At 37.8% G+C, this 14,508-nt stretch overlaps 1 long non-coding RNA gene across 1 annotated transcript; it reads left to right on the top strand.

Moving 5' to 3' along the window:
• Positions 1-91: 91 nt before the first annotated feature.
• LOC139448392 (uncharacterized) lies at positions 92-13,614 on the top strand. The gene is made up of 3 exons (XR_011652079.1): positions 92-124; positions 12,957-13,026; positions 13,455-13,614. It is a non-coding gene; the product is annotated as an uncharacterized lncRNA (long non-coding RNA).
• Positions 13,615-14,508: the final 894 nt, after the last annotated feature.

Genomic DNA, 14,508 nt, shown 5'->3' with positions numbered 1-14,508 from the left:
AAGTTTCGATTATATACACATCTGTTGACGAACCTACTTTTAACGTATATATAATGCAGGATCTCATGAACAGGATAGACTGCTTAGCCGTCGTCACGAAGCCAGGTTGATGTTCCAAAACAAGGTAGGGTATATCATATGATGTATATTTGTCAATTCACTTTCCACTATGTATACTTTCAACTTCATATTGTAAGAAATCAGGTACTGCTGCAGTATGTAAAGCGCCGTAATCTATGTGTAACTGCTCTGTTAAAAGTCCAAAAGTTAACAGTAAACTAAAAAGCTAAAAGTAACTGGGAATACAAAGTCACTGTGTTTCTATGTTGGTTTGGCGTCAAAAGTAAAAATCTTTTCCCTGTTAAAGCGCCATGAAATCTCGCACAAACGTTAGACATTTCGCTATAATAATGAGTGGAATCATTTCGTAAGGAGACAGTGTTTATTAAAGTCTTACTTGCTGTACAATCGTGACTTCAAACGTTTTTATGTTTTTATTTCACATAAAAAGTGTCTAAAGTCTATTCATAAAATACACCAAGAATAGTGATTACGACGCCTTGATTTACAACGTTTATAGCCTCATTTTCCATACATTGGGGACTTCAAACGGATATGTCAATAAATAGAAGACGAAGCCATTGTACAGTAAAATACACTGAAATACACACACCGCTCGTCACGGAAGCCCATTTCTGGTGTTCCCCACGGTGATATTGCTGGAATATTGCTAAAAGCGGCATAAAACTAAGCTCACTCACTCATACACACACAGGTGCGCGCACACACGAATGCACGCATACACAGTGAATAATTATAATCAAGATTAAATTAGTGGAGTAAGATTAACACTGTTTCAATTGGCTAGCGCTTTCAGGTCTTACCAGTTATGCCCAGTTACAATTTTCAAGTAATCAGTAATGCTTTCAAAACGTTTTATTGCAGACATATGGAGGACATTTTCGATATTGGCACATCAGTGACAAAAATGATGTCCAATTCCCCATTTTGACTTGTACCATATGTTCCTATGTTTTTTCGGGTGAACAATAATTGACTTATATAATTATAACTATTTAGGAATTATTTATCCAAATTGATTGTTTTGGTCGAAAGCTGGTCAGACATTAGTGTCCAAAGCTAGTGAAGCTAAGTTATAAACTGTGAAATATTTCTCCAAAGGTATTGTTTGACCTGCAGATTAAACGGAATATTTATGGAACACAGATCTTGGATCCTAATTAACAGGTGTTTCTCAAACTTGTTTTAGCTAAGTTTTCTAAATTTGTTTCGGAGTTGGTTGAAAGGATGCAAACGTTGCAGTGTTAGGGGAATGTGGTCGTTATGGTATTGATATGTTCACTAGATGTGTGAGATATCTGTTTTAAACTCCTCAGTATGTCTCGAGGAAGATATAGCAGACGGTGTTACGATATGTTAGTTGAACTATATGCAGTCGGGAGAAAACATGGGTTTCAAATATCAAGAATATAACTTTTTCTCAGTCTTCGTTCAAAATATTTCCCATTTTTCAATGTCCATACTTATGTTAACCCAAGGTACACTTTGCTAACAATGCTGCAGTCCTCCGATGTATGCTTTCTTAAACATTTAGCAGATTACATTTAAGATGCCATCAGTCTCTATCTTCACATTTGTACATAATTGCACTCGTGTTCGAGATACTATCATTGTATTAATTGTACGTTGGGCTGAAAATGATGATGATACATACTTAAAAATACCATTCCTTGTCGTCACTGTGATAGTGTTCAATTCTCTACATATTTTTACCCGCCAAGACATAAGTAAGTATCATATTTCATTATAACATATTTTCTTTTTTTTCACATTTTTGTGCAAAGACACTGTGCAATGCGAATTTCCCTTAGGATAATAAAGTCTTATCTTATCTGATGTCTCTTTGTCTTTATGTGAAACCATAGGAAAAATACACCATGGCCAGTGTCAGGCAATGACCATGTTCCCAGGCATGGGCGTTAACTGACTATAAAAGTCCAATTTCCATCCTTGTCGAATTAGGGGATAATGTTACATCTCGAGCTTGATCGAAATCCGAACGGTACGACTCGTCAATGTTTTTTATCCTTCTTACTGGTAGGCAACTTCGACGTGACTCTTATGTTCACGGCGTGACTCTAATGTTCATATTATTCTTATCACAACTTGTGTTAACTGACCGTCACCCGCCATTACCCGTCTCACGTCTCACGTATGCAGTCGCATCGTCATGTACGAGTTCAAGATTGTTCATATCAACCAGGTCTGTGTATTATCGGGAAATAGCGAGTTTAGGATAATTACTGTAGTTAATAAGTATCCCTTTCTATGTGGTTATATGTTTGTAATCAGGTAATAATTCACCTTTTCGTTGATAACGTCATCATGCTGTTTTCAAATAGACCGCTTCTTCCTCTTTATGAATCTGAACAGAGTTTATTATCGTATCCTTCACTTGACTCAACGAAGACGGCATTGCCTAAAAGTCAGGTCGGGTCGGGCCAAGACGGGCCAAAGTGTTATTGGCTAATTACATCATTGGCGGCGATCATACCTACATATTATTGATGCAACATACACACATGACATTACTGAACAGCCACCAACAAAAACGGGCACCATAATTAAGTATTTCGGAGTAAATCACTTGAAAACCAGTGTTGTTGGTAAGCGTCGCTGGTCTAGGTAAAATCGTTAAACGAAATAAGATTTGAAACGTACCAAATACTTCTAGCTATCGAGATACAAATTTTCATCTGTCGGCGTAGCGTTTATATTTATAGGAACGTACTATATCTAAATAAATACCACTTTATAATGTCACTGTTCTTCGTATATAAAGCAGACACGTTGATTAAAGTAGACCTCTGCTCCTCATACTCTCAACAGTCTCACAAATGTTCGGTCTGACTCGGACCGGGCTGTCAAAATCAACTTAAACCTCACAGATGTAACATGAAATGGATTCACACCTATAGATTAGTATTATATCTAAACAAATAAATACCACTTTATAGCGTCTTAGATCGCGGTATTTAGAGAAAACAAGGTTCTCAAAGTGAAGCCATTTCCTCTCTACATTCTAAACATAGTCTCTATGAGAAGTGATTGGCTTGTGTCGGGTCCGACTTGGCCCGGGCTGTCAAAATCAACTTTAAACACACAGATGTATCATCAAATGTGTTTACATCTGAAGCTTAGTATTGTATCTACCTATATACAGCTTTATAATGTCACAGTACAGTGTTTACATCTATAGATCGGTGTAATATCTACCTATATACCACTTTATAATGCCATAGTGTATCGCATTTAAAGAAAACTGCACCGTTAAAGTGAAACTCTTTTACTGTATTTTCTTAAGAAAATCTCTGTCAGAAGTGTTTGTTCCGACTTGGCCCGGGCTTTCAAATGAAAAATGTCAAAATTTGGGGGTGCATTTTGTTCACTCAAGTGTGAAACACATAAAAAAGTTATCTTTAAAATACCAACCCATTTGAAGGTTGCTGAAGGCATCTGGAAGGTTTCCGAAAGGTTTCCAGAAGGTATCCGGATGCAAATTTTCTTCATGTCTTGTTTCTGGTTAATGTTACCCTGTGCATTACCGATAGCTGTTGTAATATTCTGTGTTATATTAGTTGTAAATATCCTCCTCAAACTGAGATATGTGGGCATGCATTGTTCACAAGGTGTTTCGTGACATGGGTACAAATGTGTGAAGCTTATTGCTGGTGTCCGCCACCATGATATTGTTGCAATATTGCTCAAAGTGGCAAAACAGCATTCTCACTCAGAAAAAAATGGAAAGTCATTGGCTATGTGCTTTGGCATTTGGCCCTTGTGAGATTAAAATATTAGTTTGGAACGGTATCAGTACTTATTATATCGGGACAGTGTAGTTTCATGGGAATATGAAACAGAATTCCGTTCTCCCAAATTGGTGCATAAGACTAATGGCATCCATAGAAAACACCTAAATAAAGTACAGAAAAAATATCAATGTCATTTGTCTACTAAGGTGGAACTACAACTTTTGTTAAGTGAGCTGTATTTATAGTAGGAAAACATTCAGGGCATTAGGGCATTTAATATTTGTTCAGCACCTATGTTATGGCTGATCAGTATTATATTTCTTTATGCTAATGAAGCAAAACAAATAATGTTTTTGGAAAAAATTCTTATTGATTGATTATATGGCATTTCATTGGTACATATCACAATGAAATTTGATCAAGCAAGAAGAGGAGCTAGCATAAAGTAACCAGTGGTGTTTGCAAGGCCTTACAGAACAGACGCTTCAATGCCATTTTCTAAATAAACAAATTAGTCAAATCTCAGAAGAATTTCATTGAAGAAGAATATCTAAAGTCAATTATGTTTCTGCAGTAAACCACAAAAGTCATTCAGATTTGTATAGTCAGCATCAGTGTACACAACCTGGACATAGTCACAGTGCTTTGGCATAAATTCATTCAGACTTCATTAGTGTCATAATAAAACCACCTACAATAACACTGATGTGGCATAATTCATTCAGAATCATCACTTTCTGAGGTGAATCTGTTGGTTGTTATCGTGAGGATTGTTCATCATCCGGCGAGTCCCTTGTCTGAATTGTGTGAGCAAGATCTTCTTAAATGTAGCTGGTGTCAGACTGTGAAATCCAGGTACCTGAAACAATTCATAACATCTTTAGAAACTTGTCAGTCAAAAATTATGAAACACACACATATTTACAAATGTTTAAAGTTGTTTTCTCGAACAGTGAGGTATTGACAATTTATCTTGCAACTGATATTTAACCAATCTTTGAACATGTAAATAAGCCATTGCAAACAGAAAAGTGTTCTGAAAATACAAAAATGTATCCGGTCTTCTAAAACAATAACATAAGCGCCGCAAGGTTCATCTGAATTTTGCTTGAATGTTTGCATTACATCAAAATGTAAGGAAAGGTAAACAGGACAATGCAAAACTAAGTTACATAGGTTCTTATACATAAAAACAGAACTATTCATAATAATCAAAACACATGTCATGTCAGTGATCTCAAAATACAACATAATGAGCGAGTGAGTTGGTATAGTTTCATGCAGTTTGTTAGCAATATTCCAGCTATGGGCTTCACACATCGTACCCATGTGGTGAATTGAACCCGGGTTTCAGAGACTGTTTTACCCACTAGGCTACCCTAGCACACCAAATACAAAAGAAAGTACATTAGGAATTCAGACAATAGATATTCTCTCAAAATTCATTACTTCATTAATGGAAGCTATATTGAAATTCAAATTTTGACAAATTAGGATGAGACTGTAGAGGTATTTATCTATGTTATTATGGATATTTAATATCTACCGTTAATTGGTAGTCCATCTTAGACAGTGATAAGAAATTCAACTGAAAAGTACAACCTGAACCATCAACTAAAAACTATGTATATTACATTAAAGGGGCCGGTCATGTATTACCGGTGTGTTCTCATTCATTTTTGACACTACCCTCCCTGAAAGAAAATGCAAAGCACTTTATATTTTATTGTCCATTTTGTCAAAAGCCTCCCCTAGAGACTCTCACTTTTTGGGGTGACCCTCCCTGTTTGTTCTGATCTGAATTCAAAAATTCATGACTCATTATCATATTTTATCATTTATCCTATCTTTTTTGAAAATTATCTTAATGAAGATAACAATAACATGCAAATCTGCCAAAATATTGGTTTGGCAAAATTTAAATTAATCATAATTACTGTTATAAAGTTTTGGATCCATCGTCTGTTTCTAAGTACAGTGAAACCCAACTTTGACTTGTGTGGCATTATTGAATCTACCCAATGTTCTTTATGCATTGATATGCATCTGCACAGAGTGTTCAAAGTCCTTGTCTGACACATAGTGTGCTGCAAGGGAGACATCAGTTTGTGTCCAGCCAAACTGTCTGATAATCTCAAGGGCTGCCTTGGTAGCATCAAGGGATGTAGCTAATCCTAAATAAACATAATATCTCTTCTACAGAACACATGATCAAAGCCTGCCCCACCTTTGATGTTTATTACTTTGCTACTCTAAAAACAGCTAATTAGCAAAATTAACTCAATGTCAACTCATTGTGGACTAGGGATTAACAGGGCAATTAGTGCTGGTGGGTATTAGCACTTGCAATTGTCTGTTAATTACTTAATTGAGTAGTGATGGCTTAGTCAGTTGTGCATTTACAACCACGCTGACTGCTATTCAACATATCAAGTCAGTTTACATGACATCTATTCCAAATCTCAAAATTCCCAAATTCTATATAAGCAGCCCCTAAAACCCCCTCTTAGTCATCTAAGGCGTCGCGATTCGCTGTGCAGAGATGCGTCCCTTGGGCACGCCAGAAACCTATGATTGTGGGTTCGAATCTCGCTTCGCCTAAATTATGTTTCTAGGTTTGTCAGCACCATACCTGTGCTCGTGGGTTTCACCGAAGTGGTAAACGTCTGAGACCTGCATCTTCAGGCTTTCCTCCCAAAATAAGCTGACACGCCGTGATATAACTGGAATACTGTTAAAAGCGGCGTTAAAACCCAACTCACTCACTCACTCACTCACTCACGCTGTGGGGTGTTGTGACTTAATTTGACGGGTGTGTGATTACACGCCATTTTGTGTACTGGTAGCTGAAGGCTCAGCAGAAAATCTCCCGTAGTGCTTCTTCGGCTGCAATGAAAAGAAGCCGTGTTTAAACATTGATCATCATACACATTATAAAGCACACAAATGGCGGGGCTCTTGCTAATATGTTAAATAAGATTGCAAGATGCAATAAGGTGTGTTAGCACTTACCGTTCCTTCTTTTCTTCATCACTGATGTAGAAGCGTTCTAGTAGTTCAAAAGCCTCATGCAGCTTCACTATTTCGATGTTGAAGTCGTTAAGATGGAAGTACAGGTGTCTAAAAAGCTCCCAGTTGATATACATCTCTTCTGCGAGATAGCATAGGAATCTGTGTGCGACTGGATACATGAAGGTGCGGTTGAGGAAGCAGATTGCTGCAGATTGCATTGTATGGTGGTAAGCTGAACGGTATTATCACATAGACCGGTATTGATTTATATAGATTGTTTCGATACGGTTTTATGCAATATAGCTAGATTTACGCGGTGTGGTTGCATAGAATACGACTCTATAATTTTGTACTGCGTTAAACTTTGTGACACCCACCAGGTGAGAGGAAGTGAAAGGTGCCAGGTAATTAAATTAGCCGCGTGCACTGTTAAACTGTGCGAGACTGGACATTATGGGCCTAGATGTAAGTACATAATTACCGTATGTGTTTGGAGAATGACACTGACATGGTAAACCCTTCTGTTAACATATGCTAAATCAAAAACCGTTGATGGGTTTATGTACATAGGTATATACTAATTTGTTAGCGGTTGTTTCTGTTTAATACTACTGGGGTGCCACGTTTAGGGATTAGTGGAGATCAAAAGATAATTGGGGTGGCATATTAATGGATTAGTGAAAATTAAAAGATAACAAAATCAGCAATTGGTAGTTTGATAAATCACTTTTTAATGAGGCAGATGTACAGGGTGATGGGTTACGTAAAAGTTAGCTGTAGTGGTAACCTAGCTACTTGCCTGATTATGACATCGTGCTTTGTTAACAGTTTAGTTACTGATCCCATAAACTCGCAACTAAGTGACTGATATAGAAGATTTAACGTGCGCCTGGCCAGACCATTTAGTGTATTCCGAAAAGGGTGAAAGTGGTGTGTGCAACCCAAGAGGGGGCTTTTAGGGGTTGCTTATATTGAAGTTTTGGAATTTTTAAATTTGGAATAAATGCAGAGGTGGGTGTAGGAGGGAACTAAAGGAGCCGGGTGAGGTGGGTGTTTGTATGTTTATTGGATTTTGGATTGGTAGATTAATTAGTTTTTAGATGCGCTTAATTAGGTCTGTTTTGATTAGGAATACGTCTTGGGCCTTGAAGTTTTCTAGGTTTTTTTTAGGGTTTAGTATTTCATCTAGAGTAGGAACCTTCTTTAGATTGAGGGTGGTTTGTAGTGTGGTTCTGTTTGTTTGGTAGTGGGTGCAGTGGATGAGTGCGTGTTCTGTGGTCTCGGGTTGTTTGCAGTGGGGGCAGTTGCCTTTGGTGTGCCTTTTAGTTTTTTTTAGGTGGTTATTTAGGTTAGTGTGTCCTGTTTGGAGTTTTGTAATTAATCTGACAATTTTTGTTTAGGGGTGTAGGATTTTAGGTTTGGCTAGTGGTTTTCTGAGCACTTTTTTGATTTGGCTATTAGAGTTTTGATATTGATTATGCCATTTTTTGATTATGTTTTGTTTGTTTACACTTTTAATTTCTGATTTTGAGATGGGTAGGTTTAGGCTTATGTCTGGTATTTTGAGAGATAATTTAGCTGCTTTATCGGCGCTTTCGTTGCCGTAAATTCCTACGTTGGCGGGGATCCACAAGAAGGTTATTTGTTTGCCTGCTTTTGTTGGGTCGTTGGAGCTTTTAAGTATTTGGTTTATTAATTTAGGTCGTTTTTTGGTATTTTTGTTTTGGAAGGCTTGTAGTCCACTAAGGGAGTCGGTGAGAATTAGGATTTTATTGTTGTTTTTAGATTGTTGGTTATGCAGGGCTGAGGCCATGCCCATACGTTCTGCCGTGAATATAGATTGGTTGTTTGGGAGTCGGTAAGATTATGTGGATATAACTGGTTGTGTGGTGGACTCCGAAGCCTGTGTGGTTGGAGATCGGGTCTGAAGATCCGTCAGTGTATATGTGACACCAATTTGGCCAATTTTCGTGTATGTATGCAAGTGTGGTGGTTTTAGCTATGTTTGGGTCGGTTTGTTTATTTATTTGGTTTGCTAGCGTTGTGTCTATTTTGGGTATTTTGAGTTTAGAATATATTTGATTTTTTGCAGTTTTGTTTAAGATTTTGAGTTTGGTGTTCATTGAGGTAGTTAGTTATTCTTTGTGATATTGGGGTGAGTATGGGGTGTTTGCGAGCTAGAGCTTGGTTTCTTGGGCTAATGTTTTGTTTAGGCTAAACTCGCGACCGGGATCTACTTGAAATAGATTTGGCTATTTTAGTGGTCCGCGTTTATATATGTGGCTCAGTGCATTAGCTACTTCTGTTGAATCTTTCGAGGTTAATGGCTCAGCCTCCTTGTAGCCACTAGCCACATCCACTACTGTTAAAGTGTATTTTGCATCTTACCTTATCATGGGGAAGAAACAAGAGGTCAGCCTGATGAACTTCATTCGTTGTAAAAATATCAAACTTCTTCCTCGGTATATAACGTGGTGCCGGTAAGTATATTTGCCACATCGCTTGTTTCTTTAACCAATCCTTGGCCACATCTTTAGATACCTTAGCCGCAGTGGCTAATTTTTGTATTGCTCCTATACCTTTCCAATATCCTCGTGGGCGATAGTTAATTTTATTCATTATTAATTAATATTCATGTTTCTTTTAATACGACTCATGACGATCGTTGAATCGCATCAGCATTTTCCCTCTGTAGTAGCAGTATAGGTATATAAATCTGGCTCCAGTGGGGTTGCGGCAGAATCACCATTACCTATACTACTTATCGTCGAAATTGCTATGAAAAATACTTTTCCATGAAAACAGACTATCACTGGCCACTGACAAACATGGGAGCAGTATTAGAATAAGAAAAAATAATTATACACAGTATGACGTGATGATGTGTAAGCATACAGAAAACCTAGATAGGTAAACCTGCACAACTTACTTTAAATACGATGTACTGTGACATTATAAAGCTGTATATAGGTAGATACAATACTAAGCTTCAGATGCATTTAAAGTTGATTTTGACAGCCAAGCCCAAGTCGGACCCACTACAAGTCAATCACTTCTGATAGAGACTATGTTGAGAATGTAGAGGGAAAAGGACTTTGAGCACCTTGTTTTCTTTAACTACCCCAATATGAGACAATAAATTGGTATATAGGTTGATAAATACTAGTCTTTAGATATGAAGAATGTTAAGTAACTTAAGAAGTGCTAGGACAGTTATTAACACGTGTTGATTTGGCCCGGGCTGTCAAAATCAACTTTTAACAGATAGATGTATCATCAATGTAGAGGGAAAAGGGCTTCACTTTGAGCAGCTAGTTTTCTTTACATACTGCCTTCTGAGACTCTATAAAGTGGTATATAGGTAGATATATATTATATTATTTTCTCTTGGAACATCTATAAGATGTACAGCTACATGTACATGTATTTACCAAAAGAAAGAATCTACATTTTTACTTCAATAAATAAACATTCTCTCATTGAACATCTCCAACAGGTTTGTCCATGTTGAGAGATCCACTGAAATGGTTAGTTCACTTGTTACATTTATACAGAACAGAACGATCTCTGTGATTAAATAGCTTGCGTGTGGTTTGTTTGGAAGCATAAATCAACTAACAAACCCCTATCATGTAATTATATTTTCCTGAATAACACGTTGTTTGCATGTAAAATAAATGTCCCTGTTCACCTATGTAGAAAGTCAATAAGTGAAATAAAACTGAGTAACAGACTGTGTATTATAGATCCATAGAAATACGATTGCATAGATGATCAATTCAGAATACAACAGGTGTAAAGTGTGGCTAATTGAAATGTATCTCGATGACTAAATGAAATATGTTTCGCAGGTAATAATCAATAAACAATGTGACAACAACAAGTGAAGGATTGGCAACAGCTGATTGAGTTGATTTTTAGTTTTGCGAAAAAAGTCCGTGGTTTCTGTGGATGAAACTAAGTTTGACAAGGTTACAAATGATCCCTTTCTTTGTCTCCATTTGGCATTCCTCATCCTGTATTGAGGAGAATTGTTTACAGTTAAGTAAAACTCTAATTAAGATTTCTTAAAGCTGTCACGGTGGCAAATTCAAACTTCGATATCATGCTACACAGTTCTATCGTAAAGTCAGATTGGGACCGAATCCGAGCTCGAGATGGCGCTTTGTATTTTTATCTCGAATTTGAAATAAGCTGCGAAATTTATATGCTTTGTTTGTTTGTTTTGTTGTTTAACGTCTCACTCAGCAATATGCCAGCTATATGACGCAGGTCATGCAAAAAAAATCAAGTCTGGACCTGACAATCCGGTGATTGACACCACGAGCATTAATCCACACAATTGAGATAAGATGACATGCATCCAATCAACCAAGTCAGCCTGACAACCAACACGATCCCATTAGTCGCCTCTAACGACAAACATAGTCACCATTTAATATAAGCGTTGGTTGCTGAAGATCTGTTCTAACCCTGATCTTCACAGGTCCAAATCTATATGTATTCTTGTGGTCAGGCGGTCGTGATCGGAAAGTAGGTTCGAGAGTTCGGTACACAGATTAGTGGTAAATATCTCTCATGTTGTGACTGATAGGGACTTTGTCATGTTTTGAAGAAATGTCATCACTGTCAGGCTTTTGATTGTAAACATAGCGTAATCTTTACCTCGAACATGCTACTTGTGGTCACAAAATATATGCTTTACTGCATTTCTTCTGATTTTCGTATCAATAACATTACAATGTTTCTAAAGGTTACAGACTCCAAGGATTCATTAAAGTGCATTTTAAGCACCTGAAATTGACAACTCACACTCACTCACCTAACGATTTATACTAAAAATAGATACGAGATTTGAATGACTGACAAATACGTACTTTCTTGTGTTCTCATACATAAAACAGCAGTGAAAACATGATCTAACATGGCTTACTGTGGAAATGTGTGTAGGATTGTAAACTGTCCGTATTATTCCAAATTGCATGCATACACATGTACATGTCTTTATTTGGTTTTGTGTCTCTACCCGCTAACATATGTGGCAAGATACACCTTCCAGGATAGTGGACGATGAAGACACTGACGTAAATTTCTACAACATGTCGAAAAATTCCCAAACAGACAGAATCATATGCTTTCTTAAAGTCAATCCAGCACATTGTTGTTGTCGTTGTCGTTTTTGTCGTCTACGTCACCATTATCCTCCAAGGATAGTGGACGGTATGGACACTGACGTAAACGACACCAAACTAGGCATACATGTAAAAAGGATTTGGAATATTTGGAAATGTGTGCATTTTAATTAATACAAACACTATTTTAAGCCCCAGGAAACGGGATTTTTCTTGCCATGAATAGCGAGTATAACAACTTGGGAAGCTAGCTTGACATTTCGTATACGTAAGTACAGTCCTCATACTGTCTTTGCCTTGTTTCTCCCGATTCTCATTAGTTTCAAAAGAAACAGATAAATGAGTCATAAAAGGATTTCATTGGATTTATCAAAAAGGACCTATCGGGTTTGTTCACTTGGATACGTCTGACTCTGTATGTGGGCGTATTCTAAAGAATTTTATATGTAATTATCATTTTCCATGACGCCCTCTACATATTCTGCGTCGTACCATTGATGGTCTCGGAGTCAAAACCAAAAAGGCGATAGGCGATGACGGTAACAAGAGGATCGAACCATGCCTTAGATACTTTGTTTGTGTCAAGTTGAACACCCACTTTGATACAAAATCACACATTGACGTTTTCGAGTGGGAAGTGACTGGTTCTGGGTCGATTTGAAATGGCACTTCGCTTGGTTGACACCATCCAGCACCATCAACAAAATAAACATTAACATTGATATTCGGTACTACATCAATGGGTCATTTAGGATATATTGAATGACTTGTTTTCAGTCTTGACATGCTTCACAAGAGGATCTTCAGATAAATACATATGTGCAATAGTGCACGATAAAATTCAATCATGAAAGGCCTCCTTGTTAATCACGCCATGGTTCCCGACCTCGTCATACCAAAAGATGTTAACATATGGTGATCATCATCATTATAAACTACTATCATCATCATTATCATTATAATGTTTATGTTCCCGTAGATGCTGATCCTCCTAAAGCTGTGTGTTTCAGTCTGGGTGCTAGTGTTGGATGCAGGAGCACAGGTCGACAGTAAGTAGCCTGCTATTATTTCTACTTTGGTGTGTTGTTTTCCAGGTCTTTTCCGATCAGGGCACTGGGATGAGAACTAAACCATTTTAAAATTGTCTATTTCTTAAATGGTATTTATGAGAAACTGGAATGTTAAAAGGTGTAGAAATACATATTTTATGTTATTATTAATAATTCTGAAGACTTACGTGTGAATATCAGACTCGAGGTTAATTAAGAAAAAATAAACCTGGATGCTGTGTCACATTCCTGTCTTTTAGGCTTGACTGTATTAGATGGTGTATTAAGGAGCGCCTTAAAATCAAAAGAAAATGCCAAAGTCCTACAACCTAGAAGACCGCATGTAACTCTATTCAATAACTTGAACTGAAAATATAGTTATATATTTAACTTTTAGGATAATAATCAGACAATGTTTTTTTTCTCAGTTTGTGGTAGTGCATCAGTGCTAGTTGCCAACTCAACGCCCCAGACACTCCACAACACAGATGGGTTATCTTCAGAATGTATAGTACAAATCACCGTGCCAGCTGGTTCCTCTTTGAAACTTGATTTCACCAGATTTAATGCCACGGCCCATGGTATTGATCTATTTGCGAATGGTGAGTTAAACACAAACGTATCGTGAAAATTGCTTAACTTCAGCCTGCTTCTATAGTGTAGTGGGCAGAGAAGGGGTGTAGTGGGCAGGGTGTTCGCCTTGAGAGTTGTTCAATTGTTCAATCTCCTGGCCGTGTCATACCAAACGATTTTTAAAGATGGCACCTCTGTTTCCTTGCCTGGATCCCGCCACACAGGGAATAACACAAGGACGGGTCGACTCAGAGTCAGTGGATTGTGACTAAGTGAGGCTACCATGTTAAACTGCGGCATCTCCGTGGGCGAGCACAATAAAACCAGAATAATTCCAGGCTAGTACAAGCAGCCACACATACGTGCAGAAACGTTGCTATATAAATGGAATAATCTTGAATACGACGTTATTTTTCATTTCCTCAGTGGGGACCCGGGGTCGAATAGAATGTGTCCTCAGCACCCCACTTCTGGTCGCAAGAGGCGACCGAATTGTGCAACTTGTGTGCCATGGGTTGCCGCCCTGTGTCGGTGGAGGAAGGGAGTCTGGTGGTTGAAGGCACTGGAGCCAGGAGCAGGTGTTCCTTTTGCCCAACACTTCACTTTGATCCTTACTTCATCTAGAAAGGTGGTAGAATGGGCCCGGTTCTATCAATCGGCTGGTCATACCGTGCCTTGTGCATGGTCAATTTCAATTTTGATTATATAAGTGTACTACACAGTAAATGTGGTACATGGCAACCTTGCCTAGAGTCCTATGCCAGAAGGCAGTGGCGCATTGGCCAAACTGGCATTATCGACCTCCAGGTTCCAATTGTCTTCAAATGACTGTTAAAAGGCAGAACCAAACTGACTTTTATTCTGTTTGACATTATTAGCTACCTATGTTGATATAGCTTTCGTATAGCA

This window comes from Haliotis cracherodii, unplaced genomic scaffold (assembly GCF_022045235.1).
Source record: "Haliotis cracherodii isolate W230 unplaced genomic scaffold, xgHalCrac1.p SCAF_7, whole genome shotgun sequence".
NCBI classification, from domain to species: domain Eukaryota; kingdom Metazoa; phylum Mollusca; class Gastropoda; order Lepetellida; family Haliotidae; genus Haliotis; species Haliotis cracherodii.
Note: the sequence above shows the minus strand (reverse complement) of the source record. Positions and strands in the feature narration are given on the sequence as shown.